The sequence below is a fragment of the Triturus cristatus genome, chromosome 3_1 (assembly GCF_964204655.1).
Source record: "Triturus cristatus chromosome 3_1, aTriCri1.1, whole genome shotgun sequence".
NCBI classification, from domain to species: domain Eukaryota; kingdom Metazoa; phylum Chordata; class Amphibia; order Caudata; family Salamandridae; genus Triturus; species Triturus cristatus.
The window spans coordinates 792,028,549-792,055,946 of NC_140583.1; the positions used below are offsets into that span (position 1 = coordinate 792,028,549).

Genomic DNA, 27,398 nt, shown 5'->3' on the forward strand with positions numbered 1-27,398 from the left:
CCATTATACACACACACACGCACACATATATTAATATTCACTGAAAAAACCATAGGTTACAGGGACATTATAGTTAGAAGTGGAATTTTAAAAAACGTAGAAAATCACTGAAATAACCAAAGGATACAGGGGCGTTGTAGTTAGGCTCAGGTTTCACTAGTACAAAACCAGCGAAATTCAGCAGTTATAGTTAGCTTAATTTAACTATAACTCGCGCCCCCACAATGCACTGCTTATGACCTCGCATATTACATCACTCATGACATGGTCAGTGACATCACTAACTTAACATAATCTAACTTTTGTAGTAGGTTAGTATATATGTTTAGCACCCATAAAATCTTAAAAACACACTCACCTGATGATGTCATCAGTGATGGTATGGCACCAACATGGAAAACTAAAATTGGACTAGAAGCTACAGTGTCTCTGAATTTCAAACCTGCAAAATACCCATTATATTGGTGGAATTATTGACCCATTTTGTTACTAAACGATGATGAAAAACTATTCACACACATCCTGGTAAAAAGATTACAGCAGGTTATTACAACATTATTTGATGAAGTGCAAAAAGGCTTTGTTAAAGGGAGACATCTCCAGGATCTCACTAAGGCTCTGATTACTTCTATCGACTTAGCGGACACTCATCCTTTACCTTTGGCTATAATTATTGATTGACACTGCCAAAGCATTCAACTGCGTTAATTGGTCTTTCTTATTAAACATTTTATATAATATGAGTGGGGCTAGGGGTGTGGCCTGTAAAGGGAAGATGGGGGATGCGTGAGATGATCACTCCACTCCGCTCTGACCTCACCATCTATCTGATGTAATCCTCCTTTGCCAGCCACACATGTAGCCCTTTTCTGACCACTGCTGCCTAGAGACATTACAGGATGAAGAGGGCCGGGATGAGATGACAAGCGGAGGTGCTGAGCGGGTCTTGGAGGCCGGCTCTGGGCAGGTCTCGGAGACTGGTGCTGGATGTGCTTAGGGTCTGGACCGCTGCACCTGGGACACAGGGCACAGGACAGAGCCCAGCGAAACAGCCAGGGATGCTGCACAGCCCTGTGATGTGGTGGGGTTCCCTGCGGGGGCATAGATTTCTGGCCTTGCACGTGGGGCCGAAAGACCGCGACCCGCGCACGATAGCCCTTGCACCAGAGTACAGCGCCATCTTTGCTGTGGGGCTGAAGCGGCGACTGGAGAAGGGAGGACCGGCGACACTGCGGAGGTGATCATGATGCTATAGGCCCACCAGGCACAGCCCAGTTTGCTCACATGTGGCCAGAGAGCCCCACCAACTTTCCCCCCACCCGGCACCTGAGGATCGACAGAGGACGCCATGGGGCTTATGGCCTGGAGGTAGACTGAGCAGTGGCAGGCAGGGTGGCCCCTGTGAGGCCCTGGAGGATTAATATGGTTTCAGTCCAGCCTGGAGTCATCCGGTGTCAATCTTTTCCAGATGATGAAAGGGGTAGGCCAGATATTGGTTACTAGTTCCTTCTGCATGTGACATGGTCCTGGGGGCCCAGACAAGAGGCTGGGAGACTCGTAGGCCTGGAGGACAAGTGAGACCAGATGGGACACGGCGGAACGGTGTGACTCAGCTTGGTCTTGCCCCCATGGGCGCTGTAGGCCCTCTGACGAGCCCTTGTAGTTGACCTACCATATTTTCTAATGCACAGCACCTCTCAAAGGGGTGAAGACTGCTGCCCACTGTGATTGCTATGAGATGAATCATGACTGGCATTTTCAGGGGGGTGCTGATGCCAGAGGATTGGCTGACTAGGGACTGGGGTGAGCAGAATCCACCAGCCTTGAAGGTCACCCTCCGACTCTTGGGAGAGACTCCGAAGTGTGATTGCCTTGAGAGGCTACGGACGGAGGGATCAACGATGGACAACCCCATGGTGAGAGGAATGCAGGAGGCAACTGCAACGGAGGGACTGCCTTCTGGAGCAATGCGGAGCAGATGACACCTGCCCTACAACAAACTCTGGAGAAAATTCTGGCTGCCATCGCGGACTCCAAAGACTCCCTTCAGGCATAGATAGGCAGCGTATCAGTGGAATTGGGCATTCTAAGGGCAGCTCATCGCAAGCTTGAAGACAAGGTAAAGGATAGTTGAGAGGCTAAGGCCGGCACAATAGTCCCTGTGACAGCAAATGACAGACGTTACCGAATGGGTGAAATTTCTGGAGGGCGGCGGAAGCTGAGGGCCGCAACTGGTGCAACAATGTGAGGATCGTGGGGTACCCAAGCGAAGAGGGTGGTGACATGATTGCATACTTGGAAAATGGATCAAAAATCTAGTGGCCCCTGCTGAACTTACCTCTTCTTTGCCCTCAACCATGTGCGTCGAGTTCCTGCAAGGCCCCCTGCCCCAGGACACTTGTCGAGGCCAGCGGTGGCCAGCAAGGCCAGACTGGCCACTGGGCGTTTTGGTGGGCTGCCAAGGTAGGGGCTGATTTCACAGCCATGTGTGCTGATTTTGTTGGTGTGGACCTGCATGTACTTCTGTTATATTACTTGTATATTCCTTTCTTATTTATGTCCCTTTCCCTGTGCCTTGTGGACTAAACATCTTAAACCTTCACCTGGATTGTCTGCCTCCTTTTTATGGATTTTACACTGGCGACGAGGATGGGATACGAACCCACGCGTGCAAAGCACAAAGTTTGGAATGTCAAAAGGGTAGCTAAATGTTTAAGTGTTCCTTCTTGAAATTGTTTCTTCTTATTGTTTTCCTAAGAGGGGAAATATGTTACATTCTTGTATATTCCTTTCTTATTTATGACCCTTTCCTTTTAATTCCCTTGTGTACTTTTGACCCTGGCACCTGCCATGCAGTAACCTGTGATTCCACCTACAATTGGAATACACTTAATTCTGTTCCTGCCTTTATGCTGAACAGTACTGTACCTTGTGGATTAAACATCTCTAACCTTCACCTGGATTGTCTGCCTCCTTTTTATGGATTTTACACCTTCTAAATAAACAAAGCAAAACAAATGGTTTTAAAGCACACTTTAAAACCATTTGGTTTTCCACTGTTTACTTAGAAAGGCCCGGTAGCCAGTCCGGCCCTGGTGGCCAGGCTGTTACATTACCGGGATCGTGATATCTTGCACCAGAAGACCTGTACGGGTGGCCCCTCCTGAGTGACTACCGTGGCAGTGAGCTTGTTCCCTGACTTCCCTGCTGCAGTGCAGCTAAAATAACTTCCTTCCTGGACGTTAAGTGAGAATTGAGGGAAGTCAGACTCAGATGCTCCCTCTTATTTCCTGCTAAGCTGCAGGTTTTGCTGGACAGGACTGATGCCAGGGAGTGGCTGGAGTGATATCGGACTAACGGTACCAAGGGCGGTGCACCAGAATGACGATCTCTCCTGCACCAGCGTCTGAGAAACAGACATTGAGATCAGACCTGGTGTGTGCCGTGTTCAGGGTCCAATGAAGGCCCAGGTAGAGAAGGACAAAGCGGCGGCGGGAAACAACCAATACAAAGCAGTCATTACAACACACTACATTTACAACGCAGTCATTACAACACAACTGCCTTTACATTGCATGTCATTACAAAGCAGCCATTACAACGCATGTCACTACAACGCATGCCATTACAACGCATGTCACTACAACGCATACCATTACAACGGATTATAAGGTAAGTAATGGGTTATAGTAATTTTTAACCCTACACTATCCAACACTTACCCTACTATTGCACTCACTGGAGTGGGAATAGCATGTTTATCCCTACACTATGCAACACTTACCCTACTGTTGCACTCACTGGAGTGGTATAGTAATTTTTACCCCTACACTATCCAACACTTACCCTACTGTTGCACTCACTGGAGTGGGAATAGTAATTTTTACCCCTACCTTATCCAACACTTAGCCTACTGTTGCCCTAAAAGTGTTATGTGTTATAAAGGTATGTATTCTAATGGTATGCATTGTAATGGAATGCGTTGTAAATGTAGTTTCTAAAAATGCGTTGGGATGGCATGCGTTGTAAAATAATGCATTGTAATGGATGTTGCGATGTAAAAAACGCGTTGTAAATGTTTGCTTTGTAATGTGTCCTATTCAGCTGCGGCACTGCGGGCCGCCACAGGGCTTACCCGGGACCAGAACATGGACTCAGATACAGGGACTCATTCTGATGGACATTCTGTCGACTTTACCTCGGATGACACCTCTATTGGTAAACAGTGTATGCCTCGTGACACTGCAGAGAGTGCAAGACTTGATTTGAATATCTGACCATTTGTTGGGAAGGCAGACACATGGGAGGGAGGTGGTACATGGTAGGCTACGTGATACCCATACATTACTACTAAGTGAATGGGAGGAGAACCTCCTGGCTTTGGGGGGAACTCGCCTGGTGTCCCTGTGTTATCATTACTATTATTATTATCACTTTTGTTATTGTTTTTGTCTGGGGGACCTGGCCTTCAATTGCTGCTCAGTGTGCCTAAAAGATTGGCCAGCGAATGGCTGTGGATGGGTTTCATTTGCTCTGCTCGCCCTGTTCCTGGCATGTGTGAGATGTATCTGGCCAGATGTGAAGGTGTAGGCTTGGAGTGGATGGTGGCGCGTGCTGCTTGTGAGGCTTACCCATCCCGCACACCCACTCATAGCCAATGACCAGTGGATAAATGTTGCATGCCACATGTATTTTTTGTCTTGCCTTCGTTTTGGCGGCTAGCCGATGCCAGACTGCTCTGGGGTTGGGGGTTTGTATACCTGTTATGTGGGTAATCCTATTATGTGGGTTCCAGAGTTGGTGAGGTCATTTCCTGGGAGATGTGGATTGTGGGGGAGGAGGGTCCTGAACTAGCTTACCCTACATGCCTATGGCCACGACTCATGCTGAGTTTAAACTAATGACCTGGGACATTAGGGGCATGGGAATTGCAGCCCGACAGCGCAAGATATATTGACTCCAGTAATGTTGAAGGGGACAAGTGTACGCCAAGGGATACTATGCTCAGGGCATCTTGATCTGAGTTTGAGCAGGCGTCCCCTTTCAGACCGCACAGGTCCGAGTGGGCAGAAATGACAGATATGTTTTAGTGGAAGGGAGATTAGATGGTAAACCTCTGGCGCTTGGATATGTGTATGCCCCTAACCAAGACCAACTACCATTTCTGACCCACCTGTCGGTGCAGCTAGGTTCACTGTGTGACCAACACCAGCCTGGGGAAATGGCCACACTCGAGCAGACAACAGGACGCAGATAGACGTCCCTTAAAGTTCGTATTCGGGCCTTGATCGTTGTTCCTCATTTCATATCCTGACGATGCGAATTGGCGTGCATGTCAGTTCAGAAGTCTGTTACATTCTTTTCCATGTGACTAACAACAAGAAGTCACCAGTTTAGAAATTAACTATTACTACCTACTGACCAGGACGGAAGTACAACCGGCGCAGAGGTTACAAAAGAACTCATTACTTCAAGAAAGCCCTGAGGAAGTCGTGGGTGTACATCACCTGACTGAGCAAATACGTGTTGGCTGGACCAGTAAAGAAGAAAATAAAAGCACAAGAAAACTAGTATTGTTATGAGCATCTATACTGTATAGCACTAATGTTTATATGCATATGTGTGCTCGGGCTTTGAGTTTTTTTTAAGACAGATCCCTGGGGATCACACTTGGGAGATTGGGTGGTCCCCCCCCCTGAGCACCATTATAATCATCACTAGAGGCAACATAACCGTTAAGAGTGAGCGCCAACATCACTTGGTACCATATCACCCAGCTTGTAGTCACCAACACCAGCCTTGACCGCTCTACCGTACTGCTCCGAGGAGCACCCGCACACAGGACTCCAAAGGGGTTTCTAGACTGGGTGACCAACTGAGTGTTCAAGGATGTTTTTTTGAGGACACAACACGGTGGGGAGAGGGATTACTATTTTTACTCTGGTCTATATGCCCTTCGTGTCTGCCTAGATACGGCACTCTGCGCTTGTTAGAAATTGGGCCTCTAGTTGCCAGAGGTATGCACCCTGTGCACGTAGGGACCACCACTCTAGTCAGGGTAAGTCAGATATACAGTGAAAGATATCCTGTGCTCATCCTCTGGTAGCTTGGCACAGAGCAGTCAGACTTATCTAAAGCGGCAATATGTAAAGTATTTGTGCAACACACACACACAATAACACAATGAAAACATAACAAAAGCACTCCACACAGTGTTAGAAAAATAGGTTATATTTTTATGAGTAAAACAAGACTACAAACAACAAAAATCCAATAAATAGAACCGGAGTTATGAATTTTTAAAAGATAAGTCAAAAAGTAGGGCTTAGAAGCAAATAACGCTTAGAGGTTACTTGAGGTCATGCTAGACAGGGGTAATTCCAAAGTTCAGGCCGACCGCAATGGAGGGCAGGCCAGCTACAGGACTCATGCAGGTTCTGCTGAAAAAGTACCTTGGAGGGAACAAGCATCGATGTCAAAGACTTGATACATCTGTTTCGATCCGTGTAGGTGATAAACACTTTGTCGACGAACCCCTTTATAATGCAGGCACTGCACCGTTGTCGAGTCCGTCGAAGCAATGTCACCAATCAGAATCAGCGCCATAGGGCAATGCGTTGGTTCCGATCGCTACAAAGTAGTCACTGTGTCAATTTTGATGGTTTTGGGAAGCAGAAATCATCTTTCAATTGCCTAGGACTGGTTTGGCACCACTTGGCAGGGCAAGACTCACAGATGGCAAAGTCCAGGTGCTGTTGTAAAGTTGAAAAAAGTATTTGATGGCCCTGAGACTTCAGAAGAGGGGGCAAGCCTTTGGAGTCACTCTTGGTTCTGATGAGATGGATCCAGTCCTTGTCTTCAGCAGGGCAGAGATCATCAGGCAGCAGGGCAGCACAGCAAAGCAGACAACAAATTCTCTCAGAGCAGCAGTCAAGCAAAGTGGCAGAGTTCTTCACAGGTCCAGTAGAGTACTGTCTTGGTGGGATCAGAGGCCCAGTACTTATACCCAGTTGTACCTTTGAAGTGGGGGTGACTTCACAGCAGGCCCTTGAAGTGGATAGGTCCCCCATTCTTCTTAGCCCTGGTTCCTGTCTATCAGTAGGGGGTAATCACCCTTTAGTGTGGGAAACAGGACAGTGCCTATTCAGGTGTAAGTGCCAGCTGCCCCCTCTCTTCCTGCCCAGGAAGAGCTATCAGAATGTAGATGAGTTCTCTGTCACACCCAGCCTTCCTGTGTTTGTGGCTGTCTACAGGGAATGCACAAGGTGTAGCTGTCAACCACCTCAGGTGTCGCCCACCTCAGGTGCGCATTGGAGACAGGCTGCAAGGCACACAGAGCAGTGAGGCCAGAGAAATGTCCCCTTTCTAAAAGTGGTATTTCCAAAAGAGTAATGTTAAATCCAACGTTACCAGAAAAGAGGATTTGTCATTATCATTCCAAAGACATCAAATATGATGCAGCTACTCCTTTCAAAAGATGAATTACAGCTTAAAAGTGTTTTAGGGAATTCCAATATTAGCCTATGAGAGGAGAAGGCCTCGCAGTAGTGAAAAACAAATGTAGCTGTTTGTCACTACCAGGACATGGAATACTTAAACTTACATGTCTTACCTTTCATTTACACAGCACCGTGCCCTTAGGGATATCTAGGGCCTACCTTAAGGGTGACTTAGGTGTAATAAAAGGGGAGTTAAAGGCTTGGCAAGTAGTTCTAAATGCCAAGTCGAGGTGGTAGTAAACTGCAAACACAGGTCCTGCAGTGGGAGGCTTGAGACAGGTTTGAAAGGCTACTTGTGTGGGCGGCACACTCAGTTCTGAAGGCCCACTAGTAGCATTTAATTAATAGGCCCCGGGTATATGGTATACCACTTTAGATGAGACTTACAAGTAAAATAAATATGCCAAACAGGTGTAAACCAACTATACCATGTTTAGGTAAGAGAGTACATGCACTTTAGCACTGGTTAGCACTGATAAAGTGCTCAGAGTCTTAAAACGAGGTCAGAAAAAGAGAAGGAGGAAGGCAAAAAGTTTGGAGTGACTCTTTAAAGAAGGACATTTTTCCAGCAGTGCTCCTTTGCCAATTTGTTCATCACACTAAATACCCTGGTTGCGCTATATCGGATCAGAACCCGCTCCTGCTGGCACTCTAGTTGGGTGCACCCAGGCCAGCAATGTCAATGTGGCCTCTCTGTCCCAGTGCCTTGGATGCTGACGACTACCGAGAGGGCCTAAGGGAAGCCATCTTGGACTACTTTACCTATAACCTGGGCATGGCCTCTGATTGTATCGTCGAGTGGGAGTCCTTTAAGATGATCGTTCGTGGGGAAATACATGGGTGTGAAGGTGGGTGCTCGGAGTGCTGTCAACTGGGAACTGGTGTCATTAGATGGGACCATATCTGATCTGGGCAACCACATAGACACCAACCCTGCCTCTGGAATGAGATTGGCGGAAGCCAGTGAACAATACAATGTCATCCTGTAGATGCTCTGATGCCATAACTATAAAGACTATATTGCTAGGGCGCATGATAGTGAGGGTCAGGCCGGCAGGCTGCTGGCCTGGCTCTTATGCTCTGCAATACATGGGCCCTCATTACTTGCCTGACCCCGCGTCATGGGAGACTGGTGCACTCCAAAGTGGAGATCAATGGCACCTTTTTGGCATATTTTACTGGACTCTATGGGAGACAATCTGAGGGACCAAGAGAACATGTGGAAGTCTTCTTGCCCCCCCCCCCCCGGCACTACAGGGCCTAGCTCCAATTGCCATGAAAGAGCTGGGGGTCCCATTACACCGCAAGATATCATGAGGGCCATTTGGGACATGGTGTGGGGGAGGACCCTGGCACCTGATGGCCTACCAGCGGAATTTTATTCTGAATTAGCTGGGTCGCTGGCCTCAAGACTGGCGGACATGCATAACAATGCTCCACCAGGGACGTGTTGGTTATTCCCCTCCCAAAGACGGCCACACAAGGTTGCCTCCCACGGCATATCATCCGTTGTCCATGTTAAACATGGATTTTAGGCTCTTAAGCAAGATATTAGCCATGAGCATACTCCCCCCCCCCCTCCCCTCCGCCACTGCTCTCCTAACTGAGATGCTGGATGACAGCCCACTGTTTGAGGTATTGGTTATATTAGTGTTTTCAATGTTTTTGTACTACTATATGTACGCTGCACGTCTGGATGCTACTTGTTGTGGTTATGAACGTCCTACTGGCGGAAAGGAAGGCCAGGGAAATTGGGGGCGATGTGAGCAATGGTATAAAAGCCTGTAATTGTTTCTTCTCTATACAAAACCTATACCCTGTAAAATTAGAGAGACAGCTGAAATAAAAGCTTTTTGAGGACCGGGATACAGTTAGAAGGTGGCAATTATGACAACAATTTAGATATTTTCACATCAAAACATGGGTCAAGTATTTCTAACCTAGCAGATATTTTAACTAATTTCACAGCCATCTTTGGATATAAAATGAATCAGGATAGATCTGAAACAATGTTGGGAAACTGTAGTTTTAATACTCCCACGGTTATAAATGAGATTAGATGTTTGGGTGGTACAATCTGATGTATGTGAATTATTGGCAAACAAAAACTGAGAAACCACATTGGAGGAAATCAAACATTGTTAAAACAATTTTAATGAAATACAAAAAAAATCAAAATGTAAGGGAAAACCTATCAAAAGAAAGATAATTTTAAGGAAAAATCCAAAATGTTGTTAAATTTGTGTGGAGTTTAGGACTAGCGAGGGTTTTTGGGTTCAGGGATAGGTAATGTTTAGGGGTGATGAGGAGTTTTAGGTGTCAGGAATGAGTGGAGTTCAGGCAAAGAAAGGTGAGTTTAAGGGTTGAGCCATGGGTAGCATTTAGGAGTGGTGAGGCTTTTTTTTACATATCCAGAATGGGTGGAGTTTAGGTGTAGTGAGGTTTTCTTAGGGTTCACAGATGAGTAGAGCTTAGGGGTGTGAGGGTGTTTTTAGAGTTTAGAATAGGTGGAGTGTAGGGTGCTGAGGGGTTTAGGGTCCATGGTTTGCAGAGTTTAATGCTGGTGAGGGTTGTTAAGGTTCAACTATGGGTAGAGGTTAGAAGTGGGGAAGAGTTTTTAGGGTTCGGGACTGGGTGGAGTTTAGGGTGGTGAGGGATTCTAAGGATTCAGGGGTATGTGGATTTTAGAAGCAGAAAGGGTTTTTTAGGGTTCAGGGATGGGTAGAGTTTAGGAGTGGTGAGAGATTTTAACGAGTCAGGGTTGGGTGGGGCTCATGTGTGTAAAGGGGTTTTTAGGGTTTAGAATGGGTGGAGTTTAGGGGTAGTGAGGGGTTTAGAATTTCAGTGATAGGAGGAGTGTAGGGGTAGAAATGACTTTTAGATTTCAGGGATGGGTGTAGTTTAGTTGTGGTGAGGAGTTCTTAGGGTGCAGGGATTGATGGTGTTTAGGGGTGGCGAGGGTTCAGCGAATTAAAAGCATCTAAAATTGTTGTTTGACATTGTAAATGACATAAATCTGAAATAATATGCCCTGTAGTAAAGCACTGAAATAAATACCCCGGAGAAACTTTCTGAAAGCAAGATCTGCACCCAATGCAGTTACACCTTAAAAAATAAGCAAACAAATGCCATTTTCGAACAAAAAGACATTCCATTAATTGGTTTCTCTGAAATGGTAAATGCCCTTAATTCTGACATTTTCCATTAAACGGGTTAAATGACATGGTTTCTCAGTTAGGATTTTCTATTAAATCGGTTTTTCTATGAAATGACATACAACCGTACAATCATACCCAAAGTGGGAAAGATAACATATAAATTTTAAAAGAATTACTGAAAAAATGACAACTCTGCTGAATAAATTACAGGGTTACTATTACTATTATACAATGAATAAATATGATCAAGAGGGTGATTCTTCCCTAGTTTTAGTCATCATTGAAACCACAACACCCCATTTTGATGAAACCGAGATCCCAAAAACTCACGGCATGGCCATTTCCTATATCTGGGGAGGAAGTGGACATTGAAACAAGGCACAAAAAAAGGTAGCAGTGGAGTACGGGGTAGCACATCAATTATGAAAAAGTATCTTAAAAAAAAATTCATGTGTAGTCAAGTACCAGTGTTGGTGCCACTCAAGGTGACATGAGACACCCCGCTACCATGGATATCACCCCATAGAAGTACCAAAGAACTCCTATGTAACTTTAAACAACACAAATTTACCTCGGCACTCTTTAAGTTTTTATATCACTATCATTGAATAGTGTAGCTAGTTTGTAAGAATAGCAATGTGACAACTCACAGGTAAATAGTTCAAACAAGTCAATTCAAACAAGAAAAATCTAATAACATCATTCCATTTCCAATTGTTGTGACCTCATACTTAACAGCGAAAAGCAAGTATATATAATGAGAAGCTACAAGTGTTATTTTCGCAGATGATTTTACGGAGGTCCTATTCATATGTTGTCACTGATGGAAACAGCCGACACGTGTTTCGTTACGTTGGTAACTTCTTCAAGGCATAAATTTCCAAAAAGCGTCAGTCCAGATAGATGAGAGCACTCTCATGAATAAGGGAGACATCCATAACTTGCGTTGGTTTGCCAGATGGGGGATATCACGATCGAAATACGGCGCGGTGCGCCGAAAATAGGAAGGCATATCACAGACCTAGATGCCATACTAGAAATTCCAAGACCTACACTTGAATCTTGAATCTTTTAATCTTGCGAACCTACGACAAATATATGAAGTAGGATTGGCACATATTTGTAAGACAAAGACTTGGCATAGAATTATTGGAAGGTTAAATACGGAAAGATACCTTCCTCAAGTCACTTGTTTCCTTATGACTATTCGACTAATTGGAGGTTGACACTAAACACATGTCCCCAAATATGACTACGCAAGTTATGGATGTCTTCCTTAGTCATAGGAGCGCTCTCATCTATCTGGACTAACGCTTTTTGGACATTCAAGCCTTGAAGAAGTTACCAACGTAACGAAACACGTGTCGGCTGTTTCCATCAGTGACAACATAGAGGCTATATGAATAGGACCTCTGTGAAATCGTCTACAAAAATAACACTTGTAGCTTCTCATTATATATACTTGCTTTGTGCTGTTAAGTATGAGGTCACAACAATTGGATACGGAATGATGTTATTAAATTTTTCGTGTTTGAATTGACTTGTTTGGACTATTTACCTGTGAGTTGTCACATTGCTATTCTTACAAACTAGCTACACTATCCAATGATAGTGATATAAAAACGTAAAGAGTGCCGAGGTAAATTTGTGTTGTTTAAAGGAAGTGGACACAGGGCCGTTTCTACCAATAGGCAAGGCTAGGCGGCCGCCTAGGGCGGCAAAAGGGGGAGGGCGGCAAAAGACATGAGTTTGGGAATATCTAATGCATTAATTCTTCTAGCCTAGATGACAGGGGGAGAGAGTGATGGTAGTAAAAGGGAGGGAGTGGCATTTTTCCATTCTCGCCTAGGGCGGCAAAGCACCTAGAAACGGCCCTGAGTGGACATTGAATAGGTTGGAAGAAACTAACTTTCTCCCTAAGAAAAAGTGGCTGTGCTCTTTAAAACGATCTACTGATGGGCCTCTAAAATAAAACTTGTATTGAAAGTTTGCAGTTTGATAATTAAACATCATATGCGGAGGACAAACCTGTCATACGTGCTTTCTTTGACTCTTCAGCAAATTAACCAGCATGACTATGTCTATACCCAGCCGAATGAACTAGTTGTCGCAGTATTAGGACAAAAAAATAAAACACAAAAAAACAGAAGTAGCACTGCTTAGAAGAATAGACATTACATATGTAGACACACGGTACTATAATGACAAACATACAAACATATATTACATTGCACTACTTAACACAGGCACTAAAAACAAACACACTACGTCTACCCGCACCCATTCTGGGCCACAATTAGACCAAGCCTTCCATTGGTGCATGGCACTCACTGGTAAACAAACTTGCTATGTTAATGCATCACAATAAACATTTGGCACACAAATTCACAGAGGCAAAGCACACATATGAACACAAGCACCCGAATTACACAGAAGCCCTTGTGATAAAAGTATTGTACGCTAATGAAACAGGTAGACCATAACGCACACCTGCACACAAAGTCACACAGGACTTATGTACAACAGGAGACACACAGCAGCATGCCTCCACACACACAAGATCCCAAGAAAGCTCCCAGAGACGCAGTCAACAGATCCTTTTGCCACCTCTCTCTCTCTCTGCCTCTCCTCCATTTCTCATTCTTTCTCCCTTTCCCTCCCTATGTAGGTCTTTCTCTTTCTGGGACACATACACAAGCACATAGAGGAATGCATGCACGTGTGCACACGGTTAATGCACCCAAAAATAAAGACGTGGAATGTTATGATGCAAATGTGAAACACATAGGTATTACACACATATTCACATCGCATGGACACAAAGGAGTACATAACAGACTCAGAAACACTGCACAGAAACAAACTCAACCAATAGGAACTCTAATATACCTCAGTAAAACAAGCACATTCATCACAGACCCACAATGTAGCAATCCAAACACACAATAAAAGTATAGACAATGGACGTTTCACTCAGCAACGAACCCATGGACACTCCAAAGACTCAAACATACCACGCAGAAACTCACATCAGAAACCCAAGCACATCACAGACACACACATATATCATTCTCAAACATACACCACAGGCATCGCATTCATCACAGACCTACACATAAGTACACCAAAGACACAAAACCAACACACACACCACGCACCCACTGCATCTAACACTTCTCACAAAATTAATCCAATACATCAAACAGACAGGCACACCTCCCAAAAACACATACAAACCAAAACGAAATCTTCTTTCTATAAAACGGGCAGTCGGATAAAAGCGTACCTAAAAGAAACAGACACATTTCACAATTTCAAGTAAACTTTAAGGAAGCACAACACACTGAAACATGCACATAGCATCTTGCAAACAAACACCCCCCAAACATAAACATATATTTCAGGCACAAACGAATCACGCAGAGATGCGCACATACACTCACACCCACATATATCAGATGCATAAGCGTATCAACACAATCAAATACATAAACCTCAGAAACAAAAACATCACATGCAAACCACCGCTTAAGCACATTACACAAATGCCTATGTCATGTCATACTCCAGCATATGTGTTGTGGTGATCTCCTAGTGTATGTGAGCTCTGTGTAGGACACTTGATGATCAGTGTTCCACCGGTAACTCTTGGAATGTTCTCCTCCGGGCTGGTAGTTGCCTCCTGGTGTTGCTGTAAGGAGCATGAATAAAGCATCTCTGCTCTACCTCATCGCTGTGATCGATGTGTACCACTACAATTTTGGCGACTAGGATAGGATTAGAACATTCCTAGAGTCACAGGTGGAACACTGAACATCAAGTGTTCCACACAGAGCTCACATACACTAGGAGAGTACTACAATATTATGTAAAAAGAGACAAATGCACAGCTTAAGCCAAAACACAGGCAAGATCAGTGATTTTGTCTGTGTTTTGGTTTCATCAAAGACAAAATGCACGATGCACCCCTCAAAAATAATCCCATATAAACACTAGCGTTAAAATAAAGACCTAATTTATCAAAACAAGCACTAGATGGTCACGTGATCGCCTCATTCTCTCATACAGAAGATGCACACAGAAGAGTGCATGCACACTTATGTGTAAACACACACTTCATGGACCCAAGCATGAATCACAGAAAGAAGAAACACATCGGTGTGTGATCACATACACCTCTCTCTCTCCCTTACTCTCTCTAGCTCTCTCTCGTTCTCTCTTTTACACCCACTAACACCACCAAACAGACTCCCGGTGCATGAAATGGAAATATAAAAGTGCGGGTACTCCTTGTCCCGGAGCATCTGTTTGCTGCTGAGAAGTTCCGCTAGCATCCCATTGAAAGCACTGGAGCAGGGCTGAGAAGTGCAGCTACTCCCCCTCCCAAATGAAAGAAGTGCAGGCACTGAGTACTTAATAGTACTGTACCTGTGCATTTAAAGCACTTCAGATCCCCACACAGATGAAAACCACAAAGCCGGCTAATAGAAATAGCCACTTCGTTCAAACACAAATATACCTGAAAGAGACAAACAGACATGCAGAGACATAGCGCAATCAGGAAATACTGAGAGAAACAATCACGCCAGTTAGGGGTGCAAATCATAAATGAACTCATACCTATCCTTACTAGCAAATGCACATCCCAGAAATATAACACACACCCCACGGACCAACTCAGTGAGGACAAGATGAGAACCCAATTTGCAAATATAGAGTTCCATCACACAGATACACACAAAGTACAGCATAAGACACTGCTCACAGACACACGCACAAGCGCAGCACATCAAACGTAGATGCACACACAGGAAAATACGACATACTTTAGACGGAATAAAACGAACACGAAGAGACAGCACAGGTACTAACTAACAAGGGCATGGGCACATTAGAACAACAAACCGTACCCATATACAAACAAAAACACACAAAATATAAAAACACAATAAACAGCAGTAAACACAGATAAACAATAACTTGAAAACGGACAAAAACCACTTTGAAAACACACCCACTTCGAAAATGTACGTTGTTACAGAGAGATACACCTCACACGGTCGGTCCACACAAACCCTTCAACACACGTGCAACGACCCTCATACGCGGCACTTTATGTGTGCGATTATCCTGTATCACAAAACTTTTACCTTAGCCCGATACCCTGCACTCCTCCGAGTATATCGGCATCCTGCCCTACTCCAGTGCCTCAAAGCCAGGCGCAGCTGCTTCTTGGCGCTTCTAGGTCGGTGTGAGGCCCGGCACTCTAGTATTCACTATACTGACGTTGTTTCAACAGTCCGGTGTTCAATTGCTGCAGGTAAGCATGGGAAGGCAGGAGTCTTAATTCTGAAAATCCTGGCGGCTTCTGCAGCAGGGTGGTTTGATCCTCATTGCGCCTGCGCTGGTCCCTGCTGCCGGTACCGCCGCCGTGCCTGGGACAGTGCCGGTTGTCTGTGTCAGCTCACAGCCAAACTCTGGGGCAGATTTATGAGCCCCTTACGCCACTTTTGCGTCACTTTTAACATGGGAAAAGTGACGCAAAAGTGGCGCAAGGGGCTCATAAATCTGCCCCTCTGTGCCGAGTTTAGGCGCTGCTCACTGTGGGGCAGATTTATGAGCCCCTTGCGCCACTTTTGCGTCACTTTTCCCATGTTAAAAGTGACGCAAAAGTGGCGCAAGGGGCTCATAAATCTGCCCCTGTGTTTGGAGCCTGTTGCCGGACCTCGCTGTGCCTGGCGCACGGTGCAGCGCACTCAAGCTATCTGGAGCAACTGCTTTTAGTCACTGCGCCGCGGCATACCTCTCTTGTACTCACTATGTTTGAGGAGTTGCTGCAAGAGAGCACTGTACCTTTGCTGGGTGACACGCGGAGTCTGGAAGAGGTCGCTGCTGGTACTCACCGTGTCTGGGGCAGTATGACGCTGGTACTCACTGTGCACGAGAACGGCAGTGACGATTATGCCGCATGGTACTCAGAGTCTGGGGTCAGTGTACTGCTGGTACTCACTGTGTACGGAGCAGTATCGTGTGGGAACTCACAGTGGGTGCGAAGGGCAGTACTCGTGTTTTGACACAGTTCTCCGCGTGTAATGACCGTGCGCGTGGTGTTCGGGGTACCGCTGGTACTCACTGTGCTCGGAGCAGCGCTCTTTTGGAACTCACTGTGCAGGAGAAGGGTAGCACTCACTGTTTTGGGACAAATCTACATTTTTGTGTAGGGTGGTACTCAGAGCTTGAAGTCACTGTACAGCTGGTACTCACTATGTACGGAGCAGGATTCTGTTGGAACTTACAGTACTTGCGAAATACTGTACTCACTGAGGCTGCGTCAGGTACTCATGCACGTAGACAATGACACCGACTGCCTGGCCCTACCTAAGGCAGGAGCAGCGTGCTGCCTGCACTCACAGTGTGCTGCCTGCACTCGGAGTAGGCGCGAAGAGCCGCACTCGCTGTCTGGGGGCAGTTCTCTGCATGTAATGACTGTGCAGTGCGGTACTCATAGTCTGAGGTCCGTGTACTGCTGGTACTCACTGTGTCAGCACCAGTACGTTGTTGGAACTCACTGTGCACGAGAGGGACAGTACTCGCAGGTTTGGGGTCGTTTTCTGCAGGAAATCACCCCAACTATGCAGCGTGGGGGTCAGAGTTCGGGGTCAGGGCACTGCTGGTACTCACTATATCTGGAGCAGTGATCTACTGTTGACTGGCACACACCGTAGTTCCTAATGGCAGTACTCAATGAGTCAGGGACAAGCCCCTCACGGTACTCACTGTGTCTGAGTCACCGAGCCACTCGTACTCACAGTACTTGACAAGGGTATTGTTTACCAAGCCGGGGGCAGGTTGCTTCGGGCAGTCCAGCGCGTGGATAATGACCCCCCGGGTACTCACTGTATGATCTCCCGGCCTGTGCAGGGTGGCGCTGGGAGTCTCGTACAGGACTCTGCCGCTACTCACTGTCTGTGGCAGTAGGGTGCTGGAACTCCCTGTGTCTAGGGAAGGCCCTGGTGGGACTCACTAAGTCTAGGGAGTACCCTGCCGGTGGTCACTGTCCCTGGGCAGTCTGGGACAGCTCCCTCCTGGTGACAGCCCCCTGCTGGGCTTACTGTGCCTGAGGGAAGGTGCTCCATGCTGCCGTAGGTACTACTCACTGTGAATGTGCTGCTGTTCACCCGGTCCTCACTAGGGGGCAGACTGGAGCCGCGTCCCACACTTCAGCCGGTGCCTCCTGTTGCGGGTTCAGACTCCGAGTCCACACTCCGAGCCACGGTTTTATTCCCTGCCTCGGGGATGACGTCAACTCTGCAACAAAAAGGCTGAGGTTAAAACAATATCTCACCGCACCCGCCTCCTGGCCCTCGTCCCCCAAAACATTCATCCGATTTTTACCACTTTCGGGAGCGGAATGTACCCGCTCACAAAGCCTCGCAGGCGGCTCTTTCATCCATGTGCTGAAGGCACCCTTTTAAGCTGGTTTGTGCTGTGGGTTATTTGCAACGACGTGACGAGCACACTAGCATGTGACGGCATCACTTGTGCTTTTACATTACATACATCTTTGTGCGTAGATTACATACGCCCTTGCTTTTGCGCACATAACTTGTACCTCAGCTTTATTTGTGTGTGTTATATATTCATTCGTGTTTAAACACGCGTTATATGCATTTATGTGCTTTCACAACTCGTGGCAGTTTGTAGATGACACATGCCATTGTGTTTTCCATAACGTGTGCTGTATGTGTACATTACATAGGCTTTTGGATCCCTGTGCATAACACGAGTGTAGAGTGTAGCAGTGCTTTAAATGGGCAGGTACTGTCTAGTACTGAGCACATGCACGTTTTTAATTTAAAATGGACCGTATTGGCACTTCTCAGCTTTATCAAGGGGTTGCGTCGCTTTTGCACCAGTAACATGGTGACTGTGCGTCACTCTTTTTGATGCACCATTTTGATGCACCGATGGCCCAGAGTTGCAGACCTATATGTATGAGGCCACGCAAGCCACTTTGCGTGGCTTTTCATGGCCTCATAGATACGGAGTAAGGCACAGCAGTGCAGGTCGCTGTGTTGCCTTACTCTGCATCAAAGCAGCATTCCATGGGCGTTGTGGAGGGAGGGTATTCCAACACAACATACATGCATTTTGATGCATTTCCAGATTCACAAGGACTTGCAAAAGTGGAGGAGAAATAACTTGGGGGCATATTATCAAGCCAGGCGATAAAATTATCGCCGCTTTAGCGGCAGAAAACCGCCGCTAAAACGGCGATAATGGGCTTGATAATATGCTCTATGGAATTCCAATTGAAGCCCATGTTAGATGTCCTTCACATTTAACATGGGCTTCAATTGGAATTCCATAGAGCATATTATCAAGCCCATTGTTTTATCGGCGGTTTTCTGCCGCTAAAGCGGCGATAATTTTATCGCCTGGCTTGTTAATATGCCCCCTCGTGTCGCCTCGTTTTTAGGTCTCGCCTGACCCAGCGCATGCGCTGGTCTGGCGAGACTTATTGAGAGGGCTCCAAAAAGTGCTACCAGGCCAGCTTAGAGCTACAGTGCATGTGCGCGGGTGCGCGTGCCGCGCTTGACGTGAGCACTTTCACTTTCGCAGCCGTTTTGATGTTTGATCGCGATCGCGATCACTTTCGCGGCACGGCCGCTTGGCATAGCCAATAGGTCTCGCTTTTGGGACCTTATAAGTATTTAGTTATGCAACTGTTGCATGGCTAAACACTTATAAGGTCCCAAAGGCGAGACCTATTGGCTATGCCAATGCTTGTTTCCTCTTTCTATGTGTGCTGCATCCTACAGCACACATAGAAGGAGCAAAACACCTTCATTGATTGTTTTTGTGCAGGAAGGTGCGCCTTCCTACACAAAAATAATATTTCCTACACGCAGACAACCTTGCATCAGCAGTTTAAGGCAGCCAAACAGCACAAGCGCAGTGGGAAAGGACAGGCATGCCAGGTATATCATAAATAGGATTGACGCAGGACAGCGCAGCAAAGAGACTTACTGAAATGCCCTGCAACAAAAACTTGTAAATGAGGCCCTCCCTATGTGTGTGTGCCTTTATGTGTGGCCATGCGTGCTTTAGTTTTTTTTTAAATCACTTGTGGATTTGTGCGTCTGTGTACCCTATGATTATATTTCTGTGTTTAAATACATCCCATGATCCTTGGCATGTTTACAACGCATGTTACTTTGTGTGTACATTGCGCATGCACCCCTACATGTATACAGGTCTGATTCATATTTCTTTGTATACATATATAATGTATTCGCATTTCCACCACAGTACCTTTGTGTGCCTTTACATGAGATCTGTATGTGCAAACATGCACCTTTGTGTACGACGTGTGCCTTTGCTTATGAGCGGTGTATATGTATCATATCTCGTAAGTGCGGGTAGTCTGCCTTTATGGCAGTACAACACGTGTGCACATGGAATGAGGAAAGAGGGAGGAAACATGGCGGCCGCGAGCTAGTGGTCGCGGCACCCGATCTGTGTAATGCCTGGCGCTCGGCATCACAGAGCCTAACAATACGATCCCTATACGCTGATTTATGGGACTGAAGTGATTGGGGTTTCTTTTTTTACCTTCAGCTCCTAGGGGGGATAACTGCCACCGTAGTCACCGTAGTCTCCGTTGTTGCTCTCGCCGCTGTTTTGCACCGTGGCGTCCAGCCCTTGCACTTCTTGCACTCCATCAATGTGCGGTTCCTCTTCCGGGCTCTCGCTGCAGCATTCGGCTCTCTCTGGCGTTCCTTGCTGGATTCGAGCGTCACGGGAGCTTCGGAGAGCGAGGAGCAGACTGCAGAGCTCTATGCGAGGCTGGACGCGGGATAGGACGCTCAACTCGGCTCTTGTGAGAGGCATCACCCTGGAGGGAGGCACAGGAAGCTTTCCGGCTGAGCAGCTGCCGATTACCGAAGGAGTGTGTGAGGTGGTAAGCCCACTAGGGGGAACGGCAAATGTCAAGCAACCCCAGACTGCCTGTGTCACCCGAAGCTCTAAGCGCCAGGGCGGACAGGCAGTTGCCCAGGATAAACAAGACCTTAAAAACAGAAGGAAGGGGGTAAAAAAGAGTGTAGTTAAACCCTGCAAAAATATCGTCACCACTGTCACTACTACAGCTATTGTTAGGAGACCACAGCAGACGACGGGTTCAACGAGCAAGTCGCCTGGCCAGACAGACAGCCCGGTAGTCTTCTCAGGCGCCACTTTCCCAACGGAAGCAGTTCCTTCTGTTCCTGCTGTATCCTTTGAACCAGCAGCCACCCCAGTGGCAGGTAAGGTATATACCTTAAAACAGAAGCGAAAAAGCCAACTGGGGGGGGCTCTCAAAATAACACCTTCCTTGAGATCTTATTTCAAGGTGTTACCTCAGATTTTGGCGCTCCCCAAAAGTCCAACTTCTTGTACTAGCTCAATGCAGGACTCCTTAGAGCTTCCTGTCATGAGCTCCTCGGAGCTATCAAGTAGTCTTTCTCAGAATGACCTGGCCTTAGGGGAGCCCTCGCAATCTCAACAGGGGGTTAAGTCTCAGAGCGGGGGCGCTGGAACGGAACTATCTGATACTACCGAATTGCAAGATGACACAATTGTGCCCCTTCCCGGTGGAGAGCTCTCTCTGTTTCCAATAGATGAACACCCAGAGTACTCCATTGGGCAAATGCTGAGAGCACTATCTCAGGACATTAAATCAGGTTTTCAGACCTCAACTGCCAACCAGTTGGAGATCAGGAGTTTCTGTGAGTCTCTGGAGACAAAAATTGACCTTCTAAATACCAGAACGGGAACACTAGAAAGCAATGTTACAAATTTAACCTCGAGTCTTCAACAAGTGGAGGATAAAATAGAGCTCTTAAAAACCAGTGAAGCTAACCAAGCGGAGAGAATGGAGGCCCTGGAAAACAACAGTAGAAGGAACAACCTCCGACTTCTTAATGTTCCGGAGGAAAGAGAAGGGGGCGATATTAAGCAGTTTATTGTTTCCCTTCTAAAAGAAGCTCTGGGTCCAGATATATCGGAAGAGGAGTTATTGCGAGATATACAAAGGATCCATAGAGACCCATTTCGCAAATCCCCACAAAGACAGAAGCCCAGGAAGATTCTAGTTAACTTCATGACGTATACCCTTAAGGAGAAGATATTAACTCTGGCTCTCAAACAGAAATCAGTTTCAGATAAAGGTTTCTCTTTTCAGATTAGGTCAGATCTTTCAAAAATTACTCTTGAAAGACAGTGGGAGCTAGGTAAAAGACTGGAAGACTTCCGTAAGCTGGGTGCTGTGGCCCAGCTGAAGTTTACCGCTGCCTTGAGAGTAATGTACAATCTTAGATCTGTGGAGGCAGCGGATGGGCTTCTTCAACAACTCAGGGGAAAGTAATCCAAAAGAAAAAGGAAAAGAAAAGAAGGGAAGGGAAGGGAAAAAAAATAAATAAGGTTATTCCTTTATTTGTTTGGCTTGCGGGATGATAGAATGGGATAATAAAAGAATAGTATAGGCATGAAGCTAATTACAGTCGAGTGCTTTGCATTATGCAGCTAAGGTGCCGAATTCTGGACGAGGTCCAGACTCTTGGGGCAAGGGTTTCCATGGGTGGGTGCTTAGGGGTGGTAGGGGTGGCAGGGTTGGGACGAGGGCACGGGGGGGTGACAGGGGTGGGTGTTGCATTGGGAAAAAAGAAAAAACTGTCCTCATTCTCCTCATTAGAGTCCATTCTGTCCTTTTTTTGGGAGTTAGAAGCATGATAAGTTTGTGTGGGATTTACAGCCAAGAGGGTTTTTTTTTGAGGATGACTCGGAATCATGAATAGCTTAGGCATTCTCTCCTGGAATGTTAATGGCCTGCGCACTAATTCAAGGAGGCATCGGATCTTCCAATATTTACGGGATAGTAGTGCGCGGATCATTATACTGCAGGAGACGCATTTAACTGAGTCAGAACTATCTGTTTTTGTTAAGAGGTTGGGCTGGTTGGATTTTACAATTTGTACCACTCAATCTGTTAATACCAGGGGTGTAGCTATACTGGTTAAAAAATCGGCCCAAGCAACACTTCTTTCTAAAGTCGTAGATTCAGGGGGGAGATGGGCCAAAGCAGAGTGTCAAGTAAAGGATGTAAGAATAACAATTGCTGGTTACTATGGTCCAAATCAGGACGACCCTTTATCTTTCAATGGCATGACATCTGCTTTAATAGCGTTTTCTAGCCCAGTCATCTTGGCAGGTGATTTTAACCTGATATTGAATCCCCTGTTAGACAAGACCTCACAGTACAGGCCATCTACATCTCACAAAACTAGAACATGCCTTACCGATTTTATGAAACAATTGGGTTTCTTGGACATATGGAGGATAAAGGCAGGGACTAAAAGAGAGTACTCTTTCTGCAACTACAAATACGGGCATAAGTCTAGGATTGACTTTATTTTAGTGAGTCAATCAATAAATAGCTGGGTAGAGGATATTTTCTATCTTCCGTCTCACCTCTCTGACCATTCTGCGGTCAGTCTAGTTATCAACAAACCGGCACCCCCAGTAGAGAGGACATGGTCAATGGACCGTACTCTACTTATGCAGGAAGAGATATTAGTGGACCTTCAGGTAGAAACTGAATTATTCTTAGCTAGAAATGCCCTAACTGCTTCAACCGCTACTATATGGGAGGCTCTTAAGGCCTATTTGAGGGGGCATATTATAAGTATCTCCTCCCATAGGTCAAAGAGGTACAAGGCGGACATCGCAGATATCGAAAGTAAAATCAAAGCAATCCAAGTAATTATTGATCTGGGCAACCGAGAGAGTATTGAGGGTGCACAAGAGACTCTACGGTCCCTGAAGGGGGACCTGGAGTCTGTCCTTAATTCCAGACTATCACAAAGATGGGAAGCTAGTAAGATCGCCCATTTTGAGTATGGGGAAGGCGCCGGGAAACTTCTTGCCTGGAAAATTAGATCAGACCGGGCAAGGAATTATATTAGCTCAGTTTCTAAACCTGGGATATCGTACACCTCTGACGAGTATATCAAAACACAATTTTTTTTTTTTTTTCGGATTTATATAAGGAAGAGGGAAACCATAACCCTGCTAAAGCTCAGTCCTTGTTAAACAATATAAACCTTCCTGGGTTAAATTCAGATCAACAAACGAAAATCGATGCACCTATTACATATGATGAGGTATATAGGGCTATAATGAGCTCAAAAAAAGGGAAAGCAGTTGGGCCGGATGGCTTACCTTCGGAAATATATATATGCTTGGCTAAAGAGATCGCCCCTTTTCTAACTATCTTGTTTAATGAAATCTTACAAGAAGGTACTCCTCTTCCTCCCTCGTGGAATAAAGCGACAATATCACTAATATTGAAGCCTGGGAAATCGGCTTCAAGTTGTGAATCTTACAGGCCAATCTCAATTTTGAACACCGATTACAAGATCTTCGTTTCCATCATGGCCAGTAGATTGGGAGGAGTCGTAGGTGCTCTATTACATCCAGACCCAAAGGGTTTTGTTAAGGGCCGTCACCTGTCTGATTTAACCTATGATTTCATTGGAGCAATTGATATGGCTTCAGCATGGTCTCTTCCTTTGGCGGGAATGACACTGGACGCGGAGAAGGCCTTCGACAGGGTCAATTGGCTGTTTATGTCGGAGGTCTTGGCCAAATTCAAACTAGGCGATAAATTTAGACGAGTCATCTCTCTTATATACTGCAATCCATCGGCTAATATCCTGGTTAACGGTTCCCTCACAAAATCTCTTGCGATAACAAGGGGTACGCGTCAGGGATGCCCTCTTTCCCCTTTACTATTTAATTTATATATTGAACCCTTTGCACAGATGTTACGAGATGACATTAGGGTGTCTCCATTTAAATACGGAGAGTGGGAAAGGAAAGTGGCACTATATGCCGATGACATCCTTATTCTGACAGACAACTTAAATATGGCGTTCCCAGCTGTTATCGAACTAGCCCAGAAATTTGGATCCGTTTCAGGCTATAAGATTAACACCTTGAAGATGGAAATTATGGCCTGGAATATGTATGTAGACTCCCACCTTCCTTCCTTAAAAACTGATATAAGATATCTGGGTGTCCATGTTCTTCATGAAATCGATAAGATTCCCTCTCACAATCTACTATTAATTATAAAAGAAACCAGAAAATTATTGAAAAATTGGGCCAATCTACCTCTGTCTATGTTGGGTCGGGTTAATCTGATAAAAATGTCAATTTTACCAAGGTTTACTTTTCTTTTTGATTGTATCCCCTTATTTTTTGAGAGTGCTCCTCTAGCAAAAATACAGAGTGAACTTAACACCTTTATTTGGGCTTCTAGAGGGTCCAGGACCGCCTGGAAGAAAATAAGAAGACGTAGAGAGAAGGGCGGCCTAGCAGCCCCAGACCTGCAAATATATGCTCGGGCCTTCCAATTCGCCCATTCACGGATGCTACTAAAGGTTCCAACAAGTAGCGGTATGGGTTTGATGTTCCTGTCCATGCTAAGAGTGAGTGGCTTTTCCGAAGATGGCTTTCTATTTAAATATGGAGATCCCAAGTTTAAAAAAAAAGTTAGAATAAAGGTTTTATGGGGTTTGTTAAAAACTTGGGTTAAAATGCGAGCCGCAATGAAGATGGGGTATTTCTCTAACCTAGCTCCAATCTGGGACTCGCCAGGGACACCTGAGTTCCTTAAGGATAGTTTGTCCTTACCACTGAGGGAAGCCGGTATAGCGAGGTGGGGTGAACTTTTCGTGGAGGGCTCACTGATCCCTTGGGAGGCCCTCCGGGAAAATACTGGCTTTTCTATCTCTAGGTTCAAATTTCTCCAACTCTCTAGCTGGGCCACCACAAATCATGCTATTGGAAGCAATTACATCTTAGGTAGGGATACACAGTTGGAGACACAGGCCGCGCAGAAACCTCCATTTAGAAAAGAGGTTGGTTTTTGGTATCGCACTATTCTTGAAGAGATCGATGGAGACTTTAAACTCCCAACTTCACTGTGGAATAGCTGCATCCCACAGGTTGATCTTGAGCTGCTGTGGCTTAATTCATGTAAGACACTATGGGATATTGTAAAACCTGCTTGGTTAAGAAGGAATCACATCTTCACGATCCATAGAGCCTACTTTTCACCACAGAGGCTAACTAAATTCGTAGAAGATCTTCCTGTGTGCTGTGCTAGATGCGGTGAAGAAGCGGCTTCAGACGTCCACATGTTTTTGACTTGCCCTCTTTTATCGAGCTTTTGGTACCAAGTGGGGAATGTTCTGTCCAGCTCTTTAGGGATATCTATTACCTTTGACTTACCTCTGATTTTCTTTGGGTTAATACCCAATCTGGCTGGTCCACCCAAGCATCTGCTATTTTATGCCATCTTAATAGCAAGAAGAGAGATTTGTATTAAATGGAAAGACCCCAAGCCTCCGGAATTTTTAGACTGGCAGGCTTCTCTCTTAAGGATATCCAGGATGGACCTTATAAGACCAGGAAGTAAGAAGAAGCAGGAATTCTGGAAACTTATGAAGTGGTGACGGGGTTTTTTTTTTTTTTTCCCCCTGTCCAATGATTTCATTGCCCTTCCTGCCTAGACAGATTTCCTCTTTCCTAAATATAGGGGATGGATGAGTTGCTATTACCTCTCTGGCTTAGCAATTGGGTCCCTCAGTGGATATCGCCTTCGGCTAGTGTTTGAGAAGGAGATGCACCGGTAAGCTTGTCTGTTGATAAAGTTTACAAATCCAGTGCACTGAGGCGGTGTCATTCTTCTCTTCTCGCTCCAATGCCTGGGTGGCTCCAAATGGGCTGAATATGAGGACAAAAAGCAAAAAAAAAAAAAATCACGTGTGCACATGCCTGGGTTTTCTTGCGTGTTTGTCATTGACACATGCCAATGTATCTGTGAACGTTTCGATGCGCGTCGGTGTGTACAGGTCTGCAAATTGTGAATCTGTGTGTGTGTGCTTGACTCATGGGCATGTCTGTTGTTTTGTGAGTTTGACGTTGCCCTGAGAATGGCATGTATAAAGCGTAGTGAGTGGATGGAAAGGCGGGTGGGGGGGAGAGGGGGACTCAACACCCAGGAGTCAAAAGAAATGCAAACATTACTGATTACAGGTTTTAGTCAGAAAATGAAAGCGCCATGTTGCATTTGTAGACGACGATGTTCGTCATAATCTACCTTGGTTTCTAGCGCTGTTGGGTGCCTCGGAATGTAGATTCGTGTGTACTGAAGACAGGCCTTGGAAGAATGCGATTCTATGCCGCGGCGTTATCCGCAAAATGATGTATTCGCCGCACCTGCCGCATAATCCATCATCTTTTGTAAAGACAGGTCAGATTTCAGTTGCGTGCTTTATTTAGGTATACGACTGATAATAATGAGGTGAAACCTTTGACTATACAGGGTTCACGTGCATTAGAAATGTGAAGTAACAGTGCTTGAAAATATTCCACATTATTCAGTGTATTTTGCCTTTCTTGCCACATAATTTAGTCAACTCTAACTCCGAAGCAGGGGCGGCTCCTCCGCAATGGCAGAGGGGCGTCGCCCTACTGCCTGGCTCAGAGCCAGCAAATGAAAAATAAAACGATGTTCTAGCATCTTTTATTTTTCATTTGTTGGCTCTGAACCAACTTGTGCAGGGAGGGGCGGGGCAGGGCACGGGAGGAGGAGTGCCATGTGCACTCCCCAAGTGCGCATATGTGTTTGGTC

General features: G+C 45.8%; 1 protein-coding gene across 2 annotated transcripts in view; it reads right to left on the reverse strand.

The window, feature by feature from the left end:
- The window catches only part of PRLH (prolactin releasing hormone), a 59,311-nt gene extending 41,412 nt beyond the window's left edge, over positions 1 to 17,899 (reverse strand). Inside the window, exon 1 of one of the 2 annotated variants that reach the window (XM_085646401.1) lies at positions 17,815 to 17,899. The gene's annotated coding sequence lies outside the window, so the exon portion shown is untranslated. Of the gene's footprint in view, positions 1 to 15,807; positions 15,860 to 17,814 lie in introns of those variants that run through there. The other variant, XM_085646402.1, reaches the window with a different exon arrangement.
- Positions 17,900 to 27,398: the final 9,499 nt, after the last annotated feature.